Source organism: Lissotriton vulgaris, chromosome 9 (assembly GCF_964263255.1).
Source record: "Lissotriton vulgaris chromosome 9, aLisVul1.2, whole genome shotgun sequence".
NCBI lineage: Eukaryota > Metazoa > Chordata > Amphibia > Caudata > Salamandridae > Lissotriton > Lissotriton vulgaris.
Genome location: NC_141697.1, coordinates 692,162,143 through 692,177,585, shown reverse-complemented (window position 1 = coordinate 692,177,585; position 15,443 = coordinate 692,162,143). Strand labels below are relative to the sequence as shown.

The window sequence follows — 15,443 nt, the reverse complement described above, 5'->3', positions numbered from 1 at the left end:
GTTTTATGTACGTGAGAGCATACTTCATGGGGAAAAAAGTGCACAAGACACCAATATGAGACTGGTTCAGGCAGAACATAACTTTCTGGGAGATGTTTTCCAGTCTCCTGCAGGCGGAAAGTACACCAAATCAATCCGTGTGAAATTTTGAGGAATTTTTATAACATGGAATTTATAAAGTTTTCTAACTTCAACCACAAAATCAACATTTCATCGATGGCCAGTGTGTAATTGTTGTGTCGATAAAAGTGGGAATATGTTAATTGTTTGTGAGCTCCTTTTACCTTCATATTTTTGTGATATGAAATACAAATATAGAATGTTATAGCTCTATTAATCCTTTCCAAGATATAATTAAACAAGCATTAAAAATTCAATAGGTCACGCCTTTATTTAAGTTAAAGCCATTTGCTTTGCTATACAATACCATTAGCAAAGCAAATGGCTTTAACTTACTAAAAGGCGAGACCTATCGCATTTTCAATGCTTGTTTTAGTTGGTCTTCATTCAGTTTGGACGGTCTTTTGCAGTGCGAGATGTGGATCCAATTCTTTCTTCCCTCCACACGGACTGCGGTTCGGGTCGTCAATAACACCAGAGCTGGCCCTTTCCACCTTGTCTCGAGTGTCGCTCGCCTGGAGAAGTTTTCCGCTAAGACATAGTCACCGGCTCTGATGGCATGGCCCGGACCTTCGGATTTGTCAGGAATGGCGGCAGAGACCTGATCGTGAAGAGAAGCAAGAGTATGAGTTAAAACATTCAGATAATCTCTCAATACAACTTCTGGGACATCTGTTAATTTCTCAGGCCTTGGGGCAGTCCTATTTTATTCTTGAGGATGGCATTGTAACGTTCCACCAACCTGGCAGACTGGGTGGACTGGGTGGAAAACTGCATGGAATTTTTGCTTAACTCCCTCGCCTTCCAGAAAGTGTTTGATGATTTGTCCGATAAAATGACTCCCACTGTCGCTCCACAGAAGTTTGCAGAGCCCGAACCGGGGAAAGAATTCCTTAAGTAATACTTTTGCTGTGATGATGGCGGTATTGTTTGTGACAGGGTAAGCCTCTATCCAACGAGAGAAAGCACATACCGCCAACTAGCACGTACTTTATCCCTCGACAACCCTCCATCTGGATGTGGTCCATTTGGAGGACTTCAAAAGGTGCCACAGGAGTGGCGAAACCAGCCTGGGGACATTTCACTCCCTTTCCAATGTTATGTCGCAGGCATGCCAGGCAGTTTGCGGTGTAATGCTCCATTATTGATCGTAACTTAGGGTTGTCCCAGACAGGTGTTAAAAGGGAGATCATGGCACCTGGCCCTAAATGGGCTGGTAAATGGACTGATTGTTCCACTTGGAGGAGGTAGGCGGCTGGTAACTTCCATTTTGTTCCGTCCCCTGACTGCCAGCAGCCCTCCTCATCTCTCAACCCCTCCTCTTCTCATCTTTGTTTTTCCTCATTCGTGCCCATGCTCTGTATCTCCTGAATCTGTGACCTGCTGTCCCTCCATTTTTCTGCCTGTGACCTGGTGACATAGACAGTGGTTTCAGCCGTCATGGCGGTGAACCTGGCTGTTTCGTCTGCTAAAGCATTGCCCTTGCCCACATCATCAGTAACTCGTTTGTGGGCAGCGCACTTAATCACTGCCAATTTGCTAGGGAGTGTAATGGCTTACATCAGTTGACATATAAGAGTAGCATGTTGTATGGCCGTACCATGGGAAGTAAGAAATCCTCTCTCCTTCCAGAGTTTACCAAAACTATGGACCACTCCGAAAGCATACTGACTGTCAGTATATATGTTTACTTTGAGATCTGTAGCGAGGATGCAGGCTCTAGTGAGAGCCACAAGTTCTGCGGCTTGCGCAGATGTTTGTATAATCCGCGCCGTTTCAATCACATAACAGCATAAGCAGTAGAAGTGGTGCCGTCTTATCTCTTTAAACAGGACCCTTCGACCCAGAGCTGGCCGTCAGTGTCTGGTAAGGCCGTGTCTGTGAGATCAACCCTGCTTTTAGTGTCAGCTTCAGTTTGTAAAATGCAGTCATGCAAGGGCGGGTCACCCTCCCCAGAAGGTTCTGGCAACAGAGTGGCAGGGTTAAGGGTAGTGCATCATTTCATAGTAATGTGGGAAGAGAGGAGGGTCAACTCATATCCAGTAAGTCGGGCACTTTTGAGGTGTTGAGTGCGTGTTCTGTTAAGTAGAATGCCAACAGAGTGGGGAACGAACAGTACAAGGTCGTGGCCCAAGACTATACCTTCGGATTGCCGAATGGAGACAGCGGCAGCTGCCACAGCGCGCAAACAAGGTGGTAAACCACATGCGACTGGGTCAAGGATGGCAGAGAAGTAGGCACAGGATCTTTTCGAGAGTCCATGCGTCTGGCAAAGGACGGAAGCTGCACAGCCACCCTGTTTGTGGCAAAAAAGAAAAAAAGGTTTTGTGTAATCAGGGGGTCCTAAAATAGGTGCTGAGTACAGGGCTTGAATGAGGGTGTGAAAAATCGTGGTCTGCTCGTCTGTCCATGGGAGAGGGTAGGGAGTATCATTTGTGAGAAGAGAAAAGATGGGTTTAATGAGCTGGGAAAAGGCGGGGATCCATTGTCTGCAAAAAGAAGTGAAACCCACCAAAGCCCGGACATCCTTCTGTGTGCGTGGTATAGGGGAACTGCGCAAAGTGTGTATTCTGTCAGGTGTCAAGGATCGCCCCTCCTTAGACAGCAGGTGGCCCAAATAGGTCACCTGCGGTCTACAACATTGAGGTTTGAAACAGGAGACCTTGTGGCCCTTGAGGGCCAAGAAATGTAGCAGGGACAAAGTGGCAGAGGTACAGAGAGGCATAGAATCCATGGCCAGGAGGAGATCATATACATACTGGATAAGAGCCACACCAGGGGGAAAGGTGTGCTCATCTAGTTCTTTCTTGGGGGCCTGACTGTAGATGCTGGGGCTCTCGGTGTAACCTTGAGGAGCCCAACAGAATTGATACGATCTATTCCGAGTAGTAAATCCGAAAAGGTAACTTGAGTCCTGATGGATGGGGATAGAAAAGAAACCATTTTTCAAGTCGATGACTGTAAACACACAGGCTGTTGATGGGATCATAGTCAGTATGGTTGTAATGTCTGAGACCACTGGGTACTGGGGAATGACTATTTTGTTAATTTCTCGAAGATCAATAACAAATCGATAGATCTTTTCTCCCATTGCACTCTTTTTGAGGACAGGAAGGATAGGGCTGTTACAGATGTTGCTAGAGGAGTGCTGGACCACTCCGACTGTAATCAGGTCATTTATGATGTTCAATAGTGCTTGTTCTCCTTCAAGAGATATTTTATATTGTGAAAGGCGAGGTAAGGGGGCGTTTTGACGGACAGTGATGTGGACCGATTCAATGTTCATGGTGCCAACATCAGTGTCACTTTGAGATCAAAGGGAGGACGGGAGGCCGGAAAGGTCAATGGAGTCTTGAATGGTGACGGGCAGTTGTTAAGTTCCCGTTGTATTGTCGAAAAGAATCACCCGAACATTATCAGGGGAACAACGAATAGTGGCCCTAAAATGTTTCAGAAGGGCCACTATGATGCCTAAGCGCCTAGCAGGACACCCCACGAGCAGCGGAGCTAGCGCTGCATCGCGGGACAGCTAGTTGAAGGGCCGCCATCGCTGCATTCGCGAGGCCACGCCCATCTCTCTGGCCACGCCCACTCCCCCGCCTATAACTAGCGCTGACTGAAAGCGCAGGTTGCCATTACCTACACCTCTGAGGCGGAAGCCGGAGGCCATACCCACTCGATATTTTTAAAATTGTGTTTTGTGTATTACAGTGATTTTAAAACTTACCTAACCCTCCCCTGAGCTTGACAGCACTAAGCGCCTAGCAGGACACCCCACGAGCAGCGGAGCTAGCGCTGCATCGCGGGACAGCTAGTTGAAGGACCGCCATCGCTGCATTCGCGAGGCCACGCCCATCTCTCTGGCCACGCCCACTCCCCCGCCTATAACTAGCGCTGACTGAAAGCGCAGGTTGCCATTACCTACACCTCTGAGGCGGAAGCCGGAGGCCATACCCACTCGATATTTTTAAAATTGTGTTTTGTGTATTACAGTGATTTTAAAACTTACCTAACCCTCCCCTGAGCTTGACAGCACTAAGCGCCTAGCAGGACACCCCACGAGCAGCGGAGCTAGCGCTGCATCGCGGGACAGCTAGTTGAAGGGCCGCCATCGCTGCATTCGCGAGGCCACGCCCATCTCTCTGGCCACGCCCACTCCCCCGCCTATAACTAGCGCTGACTGAAAGCGCAGGTTGCCATTACCTATACCTCTGAGGCGGAAGCCGGAGGCCATACCCACTCGATATTTTTAAAATTGTGTTTTGTGTATTACAGTGATTTTAAAACTTACCTAACCCTCCCCTGAGCTTGACAGCACTAAGCGCCTAGCAGGACACCCCACGAGCAGCGGAGCTAGCGCTGCATCGCGGGACAGCTAGTTGAAGGGCCGCCATCGCTGCATTCGCGAGGCCACGCCCATCTCTCTGGCCATACCCACCCTCTCCCTAAATGTGCCATCCACGCAAGCGCAGCGGACGAGCGCAGCGGGAGCGCCGTTTGCGCGCCGAAGGCGCGCCTAAGGCAAGCCCGTCTGCGCCCGTCCGCGACCATCCGCGGCCATCCGCGGCCCAGGCCCCGTCCCCCTGGCCAAACCATCTCAGACCAACATGGGATTGTAACCTATACGAGGCAGGCGTTACTACAGCTGCGCAGGAGGCTGCCACCGGAATGCAATCACAAGCTGCAGGTGGAACAATGGCCCCTGAAGTGTGTGGGCTGCGGCCATACTATCCTCAGAGACCAAGCGACGAGTAAGGAAGGTAATGAACTATCTGCCTTATTACTGAACTGCCGATCGATGAAACGGCATAGCTTGAACATTTATGACCTACTGATAGATGACAAACCCGACTTAGTCTTCTTGACCGAGACATGGCTGGATGAACAATCCATCCCTGATATCGTAGAGGCCCTTCCTCCCGGCTTCAATATTCTTCACATCAATAGAGGGGATCAAAGAGGGGGGGGATAGCTATTATTCACAAAAGCGACCTACCAGTCTCTCTTGAACCAACTTCCATTAATAAATGTGAAGCAGGACTTTTTTCTATCGCGGTTAGCCCCAACTGCACCATTAAGGGCTACCTTATCTATCGTCCTCCGGGTGTGGCAACTGCGTTCATTGAAAACCTCCTTGATGCTCTAACGCAATCTGCTTTACGCCATAATAAGTTCATGATTGTAGGAGACCTCAACGTGCATTTGGAAGATGTCAACTGCAGAGAGGCCGTTTCCTTAATCAATGAACTTAGAGCTCTCATGTTTGTTTTAGCTGACAATAGAGCCACCCATCAAGCAGGACATCTACTGGACCCAATTTTTATTAACTGGGACGATATAAGTGTCTCTGCTCCGATTAAGATCCTATGGTCAGATCACTATCTGATCCCATTTCAACTCAGAAAACTGCCCAACAGGGGGCCCTTACAGAAACCTCCCGTTATTAGGCGCAGGGACTGGAGGAAATTTAGTCACGATGCCTTCAGTCAAGCCCTAGAACAGGATCCCCCAAAGCTTAGCGACAATTTGGTTGAGGCGTACAAGATGTATGAAGAATGGGTTCAAGGTGCGCTGGATAATGTAGCCCCGTGGACTCACAAAGCCATGGCACGGAGCACGAAATCCGCTCCGTGGTTCACCGCTGAGCTACGCGCCGCTAAAACCAAATGTAAAACCTTGGAGCGTAGATGGAGAGTGGATTATGCCCCCTCACTACGCGAAGTCTATAAGAGTGAACTTAGATTCTACCACAGCCAGATCAGGAAATCTAAAAGAGAGTACTATAATAACAGGATAGACTGTGCAGAGAATACATCGAAAGAGCTCTTTATGATTCTGAAGGAACTCTCCGCCCCTCCAGCAAGTTCAGGGGAAGTCCCCCCCACGACCGAGTCATGCAATGAGATCGCAGACTTCTTTATAGGGAAGGTAGAAAAGATCTATGCTTCGTTTCAGACTAATTCTGATGCTACTAATTCGCCCGACCCTAACTGCGGAAATAAGGTCAGGGAAGAACTTAGGAAATTTGTGGTTCCCCAAACTGAGGAGCTTATCAACATCCTATCGGACATTCACTCGGGCTCTCCCTTAGATGCGGTACCAGCGAGAATTCTTCGAAGTCATCTTCCTCAGGTAGCGAAGCATATAGGCAACATGGCCTCGCTTTCCTTCCATGAATGTCTAGTTCCAGAGAGCTGGAAACTGGCCCAAGTCGTCCCAATAAAAAAGAAAGCCCACATAAGCATAACGCAATTAGACAACCTGAGACCAATCTCCCTCCTCCCCTACTGTGCGAAGGTAGTAGAAAAATTGGTTAACCGACAGCTGGTGAGCTTTGTGGAGGAAAACTTGCTCCTTCACATGTCTCAGTCGGGTTTCAGAGCCAAACACTCGACAGAGACCGCCCTCCTCCTATCGACAGAATTGCTGCGGAGCAAGGCGGATGAAGGTCACACGGCCGCACTGGTCCTATTGGACTTAAGTGCGGCGTTTGATACCGTATCACACCCCGTACTACTGGACCGCCTGAGTGAAAAGGGAATAACCGGACCGGCACATGAGTGGCTGGTATCCTTTCTTAAGAACAGGAGATTTCAAGTGCATTGCCCACCATGTAAATCCAGTGTAAGATGTCTCAGGCAAGGGGTTCCACAGGGCTCGATTCTGAGCCCCACATTATTCAATCTGTACATGGAACCCCTTGCCAAACTGGTGGAGTCATATGGTGTTGCAATAGTCTCCTATGCAGATGATACACAACTGGTGATCAATCTGTCCCGTGATCCAGTTGTGGACGCTGAGAATTTCTCGGCCTGCCTTGTGGCACTTGACGGTTGGATGAAACAGAACTGTCTCCGCCTCAATGGTAACAAGACGGAAGTTCTTATTGTAGGTCCCTGTCAATCAATCAATCAATCAGTGACACTTATAAAGCGCGCTACATACCCGTAGGGTCTCAAGGCGCTGGGGGGGGGGGGGGGGTGCCGCTACTGCTCGAACAGCCAGGTCTTCAGCTTCTTCCTGAAGGAGAGGTGGTCTTGGGTCAGGCGCAGGTCGGTCGGGAGGGAGTTCCAGGTCTTGGCGGCCAGGTAGGAGAAGGACCTTCCTCCTGTAGTCGCTCTTCGGATGCGGGGGACGGCGGCGAGGGCGTGGTTGGCTGATCGGAGGTGGCGTTTGGGAGCGTAGAAGTTGACTCGGCTGTTGAGGTAGCTCGGGCCTTGGTCGTGTAGGGCTTTGTGTGCGTGGGTGAGGAGTCCTTCCATCTGGACCTCTGCCTGGTGGCACATTGAACTGGGCTCTGTCCCGGCCCCGGTAGACACAGTTAAAAACCTTGGCTTTCTTCTTGACTCTAATCTAGCCTACACCGATCATGTTGGTAAGGTCGCGGGAAAATGTTATGGACTTCTGAAGGTCCTGAGGAAAATCCTGGACCTATTGCCCCCCAGCTCCAGAAAAACTATGGTACACGCCTTGGTCACCTCCCATTTAGATTATGGGAACTCCCTCCTATGTGGACTTAGCAAAAAAGGCCTAACACAGCTACAACGCGTCCAGAACGCAGCTGCTAGGCTGGTCCTTAACCTCCCTAGGAGAGCCTCTGGGAAACATGCATTACGCTCCCTTCACTGGCTCCCAATAAAGGAACGAATCAAATTTAAAACTATGTGCATCACCCACCGTATAGCTCACAAAAAAGCACCACCATATCTTCAGGACCTGCTTCCAGTCTATCGCCCCTCACGTCCTTTGAGGTCGATGGGCAGCATGCTATTAGTGGCGCCTCGGATACATAGAGCAAGGATGGGAGGACGTTCCTTTAGAAACCATGCCAGCAATGACTGGAATAACCTACCTATCGAATTGAGGATGGAGCCGTCTGAAACCAGGTTCAGACAGAGGCTGAAAACCCATCTTTTCCCCAAGATAAATTCAGCATAGTACGCCCGTGTCCCTTTGCTCACCCTCTGTGAGCTAAGCTGAAGAGATGTAGGTAGGGTTGTCAGCGCGGGGACGCACTGTTCTCTGTGCAACCAAGCGCTTAACAAATGTCATTAACTAACTAAGGTCAATACCTAGAAGATTGTCGAGGCAGGCAGGGGACAAGAGAATCAGTGGTGTCTCCCCCCAGAGTGAACGTAGTTGGAAGTGATAAAGCGTTAAGTGAGGGCTTCCCATCGAAACCAGTCGATGTTATTCGTTTGCCAGAATTGGCAGCCCGATGGACCAAATTTCCCGCCAAGGCGCTTCTAGAGGCCCCGGTGTCAACCAGGAAAGTCGCCTGGGTGCCCGCCAAGTAGGCGGATACGTAGGGACCCCGAGGATCGACAGGTACTTCAAGTGGTCCAGAATCCCTCCCTTGACAGCCCTATGAAAAGAATCGGTCCGTGGTCTCTGAGAAGTCGGATGTGAAGTCTTGAACATTCTGTTGCCTATTATCAAAAGTATTAGCAGAGCAGGGCTGGAACGGTTGTGCCGGGCTATTCTGGGGGCCCCTGTAATTATCTTGGGGGATTGTTTTTCCTGAACGGATATTGTCTGCTAGCACAGGGCACTCATTTTTGTAGTGGCCGGGCTTTTTACAATAATTGAAGTTATCTCCATACTGCTGACGAGTGTGTTGGGGAGGCGGTGTAGGGCCAGGGTCAGGTCTGCGCGCATGGGGCGGGGCACGGGTATTGGTGTATCTCGCGTCTGCCGCTTGGCTGAGAAGAACAGATTCCTTAAGCTCCTGTCTGTGCTTTTCCTTATTTTCCTCGACCTTGTCCTTAAGGGTCTCGTAATACTGGCCTGTCAATAAAATTGTCTTGGGAGTTGCTGCCTGCTAGGTACTTTCGCTAACCCAGAGTTTATTCTGAATAGTCGGCAAAAGGTTGTCAACAAAGGTTTGCACTAACAAGTGTTGACCTGTCTCCGATGTTATGGCTTGGCCAATGTAATCAGAGAAAGCTTTATTTAACCGAGATAAAAAAAACGGCTACAGTCTTGTCACTCTTTTGTTTGCAAGATGTCAACATATGCCAATCAACCTTGCGTTCAGGGACAATTGTTTGTAATTTAGTCAATATTTTGTTTGGTAATTCTAAAACCAATGCGTGTGGTTTTTCCCCTGGTTTACACTCAGTGTCGTGGGTGCGCAAGTTAGTCCATGAATCTCCTAGGTTTAGGGCATCGTCGGAGTGTCTCATTGAGTGCCATATCTCCGGGGTACTACACTGCCAAATATCTGTAGGGTGTCTTGTAGTGTTAGGTCGTAGGTGTCCAGTATCTGTCGCATCTCTTTATAAATTCTTGTTGGATTCGTACGGGGTCAGGGATCCCGGACTTCAAGGTCATGACCTCAGCGCGAGTCCAAGGGGTATATACCCAGTTTTACAGTAATTTTTCGCAGGCATTAGTGTCATCAGTCCCCGTGCTGTCCATCCTGGCCTGAACATAGATAGGGGCAGCTTCGCGTACAGGCATGTTGGTGCTGCTTAACAACCTTTCTTTTGTGTCTTCAGAACCGTCCGACTCGTGGCCAGGATGAGAATCCTGTTCTAAAAGATGCAGATGGTCGATACAGTATGTACACAGGGTTTCTAGTTCAACTGTGGTGGAGGAACCTTGGGTCGATTTAGTGAAAAGGGTCTGAAGGCGCTTTCTACTAAGGTCGGGTCTTTCTCTTTCCAGTCGAGCTAGTGTGTGGTAGGCAAATGTTGAAGAAGATGGTGGCGGAGGTGCATGGGTTGCTTACCTAAAGCCTTAATTAGGGCAGCTCTGGTAAAACCTGGCACTATCAATGTTTGGGCTTTTAGGTCTAGACGGGTCTTTTCGGTGGATGTTAGGCGGGGCAGTCTGCCTTCGGGAAAAAAACTAGGTAACGCGTGGGGGGTTTGGATATCGTTCAGTGTGGGGGCCGAGCCTGGGCTGGTGCCGCTGCAAATGGGTCAGGGATTGGAGGTGGAGGAGATGGAAATGCTTGGAAGTCGATGTCTAGATAGGGGGTGGGTAATATGGGCATCATTGGATAGGTAGGTGGTGGATTAGGTCGGTAAAGGGGAAGCTCATCATCTAGATAGTCATGGGGGGATTTCTGAGGAAGGACAGGAAACTGGCCCGTCGTTTCTAGACGATGTTGTCGGTCAGCTCGTTCTATATTTGTTTTGTGGGCCTGGAGGTAGTGTTTTTAAGGCTTTTTCTTTCCCTAGCTTCCTCCCTTTTTTTTCTCTGTTGTATTTCTTTTTTCCAGAGATTGAAAGCCTCCCACATGGAAGCCCGAGGATGATGTTTGTCTAATTTTCGCTCAAGGGCTTCGAGTTTAGCGGGCTCAAAAGAGCCCTATTCAGGCCACTGCAGTTCCTTTTCCTTTTTTGTGTTACGGCGCCATAGGGAATTGAACATTACCGCTGTCAGGCCATATTTTACATACTTTTCTTTAGAAGGGGTACCTTAACTGGACATGTCCTGTGCCAAGCTATGGGCTCTCTGTAAAGGTTATGGTATCAAAAGTGGCTCTCATGCTACCAGAGATAAGTCTAGCAGGCTTTTGGCGGATTGGAGAGAGATAATCCTGAACTAGTAGCTACATCCTATGAGGATCAGAATACCTAAGATAATTCTTCTGAGGAGGTGGTAGAATCTGTCCCCACATCAGCAGAGGATGAGCCCTCGGAGGGGAAATTCAAGCTAGAAAGATTGGCCAGGAGGTTGAACTTAGAAGCTCAACTCCTGTACATAGAAAGACAAAGACAAGAAATGGGCCTAGGACCTATCTCTAGTGGCAGCAATTGTATAGCTAGGGAAAGAGAAGATTAATTTGACCCTAAGCTACCTAAAATAGTTGTCCCTAAATATGCAGAGAGTAGTGATATGACTAAGTGGTTTACTGCTTTCGAGAGAGCTTGCATCAGTAGAAAGGTAGCCAAAAAGAACTGGGGCTCTCTCTTGTGGGAACTCTTCTCAGGGAAATGCAGGGATACACTCAAAACATTGAATGAGAAAGGTGCTGAGTCTTATGACCTTGTGAAGTGTACCATGATTGAGGGCTTTAGACTCACTACTGAGGAATACAGGATTACATTCAGGGAGATTAAAAAAAAAACAGACTCAGTCCTGGGTTGAATTTGTAGACTTTTCGGTGAAAGCACTAGGTGGTTGGTTAGCAGGTAACAATGCGCATGACTTTGAAGGGCTTTACAATTTAATTGTGAAGGACCATCTGTTGAGAAATTGTTACAATGAAAAGTTACATCAGCATCTGGTATATCTAGGCCCACTTTCTCCTCAAGAGTTGTAAATGTATTGTACTTGTATAGCGCACAGCTACCCGGACCGGGTCTCCCGGCGCTTGTACTCATATCGCTAAGGAACCCTTCCTAGCTTTTCCCTGTGAAATGTCCACTCCTGAGCATCCCCAAGGTGAAGCCAGGCATCCCAGCGCTGTTGGGGCCGTTGTGGAGATTAAGCAAGCTATTGCCCAGAGTTGCAGCGTGGGACCCATGATTAGAATAGGCACCGAGGCGATAAATCAGGTCCGAGGAATTTAGAGCTCAAGACCCCGCCAAGACCGGCCAAGGCGGGAATTGAACCCTGGTCCCGGGCCAGACCTCTGCATCAGGGTCTGCCGCTCTAACCATTGAGCCACACTTCTCCCCCTGGGTCAAAACAAGGGTACCAAGACTACCACTGGTAGGGGTGACCAAATGAAAGATGCCAAAAGAACCACCAAGGGAAAGATGTGACCAAATAGAGAAAAATAAAAATGAGTCTTCTAAAGGCCCCCACAAACCTGTTCAAGAGGGTGGGCACGAAAAAACTCTTGAAACCCAGGGGTGGGTAACAGTGTAAAAACTGAGATCCCAAAAAGACTTTGGTGTCATGACTGTCAAGCACTTGTAAACCAAACTGGAGACCCTAGCTGTAAAAACAAAAAGATTGCTTCTAGTACACTGTAGTGGAGATAGGGTTCTGCTTGCACACATTGCTATGTTAGCATAAGTGTGTTAGAAGTTTATACGCCATTTTGCCACTTTGCAGCTTTACACAAGACACTGCATGTAACTGTTGTAAGTTAAACTGCTTGCTTTTTCTTTGCATGAGAACAGTCTGTTTTTCACGTCCCTAGACTTACACCTCGACCTTAGTCTGTACACTGTGTGCAGAAGTCTTCCAGGTCATAATAGCAATGTATGCTGTTGATTCAGTTGGATCGGCCCACGCTCTAGACACAACACGCACACAGCTGCAACCAACTGAAATTCTAGTGCCTTTAACATTGCATTTCATGCATGATTCGGGCACTTGGGGAAAAAACCTTTCCAGAGACAGAGAGCTTTGCTGATCCTGAGATGTGATTCACCTCTACTGAACTTGGAGGTATGGGAGTCCCCATTCAAGCCTAAGAGACCTTCTATTATTATAAAACCTAGTTCCTAGCTAGGGGAGGGTGGTACACAAGGCGCTATATGACCTGTTTCCACTATCATTCTAACATGATTTCCCCCTTTTTGTTTTATGTAATTGTAACAATGCTGATTGTTTTATTTCTAATCATATGCCTGCTTATGTTAGCCAAAATACTGTATCTTAGAGCACATAGTTAAAAATAAACATTTTAAAATTTTCCCTGTCTCTGTTTACTCACGTTGTGGACTTGTGTGAGTATAAAAACGAAAGAGTGTTCTTGATTCCCATCATTCCTGAGAGTACCCTAAGTTGCTTGTTCTGGGTTTTCTAATCATTGGTAGCTTTGCAGTAGTACGGAGAGCTAATGAGACACTGATGCTAGTCGGATAGGGGTTCGGGGTACTGAGGTGAGTTTTTTGGTACACCACAATTCACTGAAGTCCAGGTATCCTGTGCATAGTTCAGTGCATGAGCAGAATCCCCGCAACAACACCTGCAGTAAATGCATTTGTAAATTTGTAAATCTCTAAATGGGATCACTGGTGGGCCCTGACTATGTCAGAGTTCCTGCTGAGGCAACTTTAGTTACTAACGGTAGAATGGATATAGCATCACTGGCTGTCTGGCCCAGTAACCATTACAAATACAGACAGAGGGGGACGTGGCCAAGATGGCGACCGGGACGGAGGCATAGCTGCGGAGCTCCTCGCCCTGAATCCCCGAAACCCCCACGATAGCCCTTGATATCGCCTAATCTGGTTCCCCTGCACACCCCACGGCGTGGAGAAGCCCACTGCCCCGCAGTGTGCACTGGGGGAGGTGCAATCGCCTGGATCCGCTGCTGCCGCCTGCCGCAGCGGGAGATAGCCTGGGTCCGGGTCTAGAGCTGCCCGGCCCCGCTACGTAGAGGAGGCGGACGGGCTCCAAAGCCCTTCTTGTCCTGCGACCGGAGTGGCTTCCCAGGACTGTCGGCTCCTCCGGGCCGTGGATTGGCCGCCTGGTGAGAGCGGGAGCCGTGTACCCGGTGCGCCTCCCAGGCCGGCCGATCCTACACTCGAGCTCCCGGCTTCGGCCTGTTCGGCCGCGGACGACACCCAAAGCGGCTCGGCCCACCCCGCCGGCGCTGCATCCCAGCGCCGGATCACTTGCGGAGCGAGTGCATGCCCGCCTGCTTCCCCCGCAACACAGCGCTTTGGTGCGGGCACAAGTGCGACCTGGGCGCGATCTACGCTGGTCCCCGGCTTGGGCCTACGAGGTGCTGCGGCCTGGGCAGAGCCCCCATCAGCGACACTGGGGTCGGATCTGCATTGCCCATCCATCAGAGTGGACCCCCACTGTCGTGTGCCATCCTGCAACCTGAGGCCTCTGAGGGACCCCTGTGGAGCCACGTGCGGCGTGGCAGTGACTGGCGTTGCGGCTTGCAGCAGGACACTTCACCTCCAGTGAGCAGCCGGGTCTTGCTCTCATCTGCAGAGTTGGGCTCTTCCCTAGCTGTGAGCGGGCCTCTTGGCAGCATCTGCTGGGCTCCTGGCACACCGCATCTACACGACCCTGAGGTGAGGAGAGGGGGGTGCTCAGGGGGCCTGGTGGTCGAGCCCCCGGCGGGAGGAGTGCTGACGCGTGCCCACTGGTGAACCCCCCTCCAAACCCACTGAAGTCTGCATTGGGGTATCGAACGGACGCGGCCTGGGCTCAGCTAACACCCTATGGAGACGCTGTGTCCCTGGCGGCTGACCAGGCAGCAGACCCTTCCCTCATCTAAATTCGGGGGGCGCAAATCGAGCCCCCGGAGCAGCTCAGACTCACTCACGGCCCCTCTGCGCCACGAACCGCTACACCTGTGTGACCCACAGTCTGTGACTGTCTCTGGATCCCCCCGGGACTGTCTTTTGGTACTCCGACTCTGGCAACGCACCCCTAACCCTTGGGGCTCAGGACTGACCCTCACCTCACGCCACGATGTCCTCCACCAATCGCAGAGGGGGCCGACCGATTAACGAACTACTCATGAAGACGTCCTCTAAGTCAGAGAAATCCCACACATCCACGTCACCTTCAACATCGGCCACCCCAAGTAAGGAGGCTGAGGACGCCCCTTTAACAAAGTTATTTCTGGAATCCCTCTTCAATACGCTACGCACCGACTTCCAGACCCTGAAACACGAACTGGTCAGCGAGCAGAGAGAACTGTGCAGAGATCTGGACGGGCTGGGAGAAAGAGTGGTGGCAGTGGAGGAATCTAACCAGACCCGCGGTGAGGACCTGGCGCACCTCCAGCAAGAAGTTCTCCGCCTTCAGTAACAGCAGGTGGGCCTTCAGGCTCATGCGGAAGACCTTGAAAACCGTTCCAGACGGAATAACATACGGGTCAGAGGCGTGCTATCGAAAACGGAGGGGAACAACGTCACGGAATACCTCCAAGACCTCTTCCGAGAGATCCTCAACGAATCAGCTGATTTCCCCATCTGTATTGACCGAGCGCACCGAGTAGGTCTGCCCCGCCGTGCCCCTGCGCCTCCCCCGGACATCCTGGCATTCCTCCCGGACTTTCCTCTGAAGGAGAGGATATTGAGAGAAGCACGCCGGGCGCAGCCTATCCGCTTCTGAGACAATCCTATTAAGCTCTTCCAAGACCTCTCCGTCATCACCCTTCAGAAGCGCAAGGACTTCAAGGTGGTCACCACGTTCCTGAGGGACAAAGGTGTGCCCTATTCTTGGGGACACCCGTTCCACCTGATCTTTAAGTGGGAGAGCACCCTGCACCAGCTCCGCTCGCTACGGGACACATGCGCCCTGCTGGGCCTGGAACTGCCAGACGATGCTTCTGACGGAGACTCCACCCTGGGATCTTCCCCAGCTAACCGCCCGCAACCCCCTGGCAACGGCTGGCACCAAGAGCGAAGACGTCGCACACCCAAACATCGCCTCCGCCCGGATTT

General features: G+C 50.3%; 1 protein-coding gene and 1 long non-coding RNA gene across 2 annotated transcripts in view; one reads left to right on the top strand and one right to left on the bottom strand.

Annotated features, from left to right (window-relative positions):
- The window catches only part of MEIOSIN (meiosis initiator), a 2,303,138-nt gene that overhangs the window by 1,451,486 nt on the left and 836,209 nt on the right, over window positions 1–15,443 (top strand). The window lies entirely within an intron of this gene.
- The window catches only part of LOC147692115 (uncharacterized), a 72,586-nt gene continuing 57,605 nt past the window's right edge, over window positions 463–15,443 (bottom strand). The window contains exon 4 of the long non-coding RNA XR_015299992.1: window positions 463–721. This is a non-coding gene — a long non-coding RNA (uncharacterized LOC147692115). The remainder of the gene's footprint in view (window positions 722–15,443) is intronic.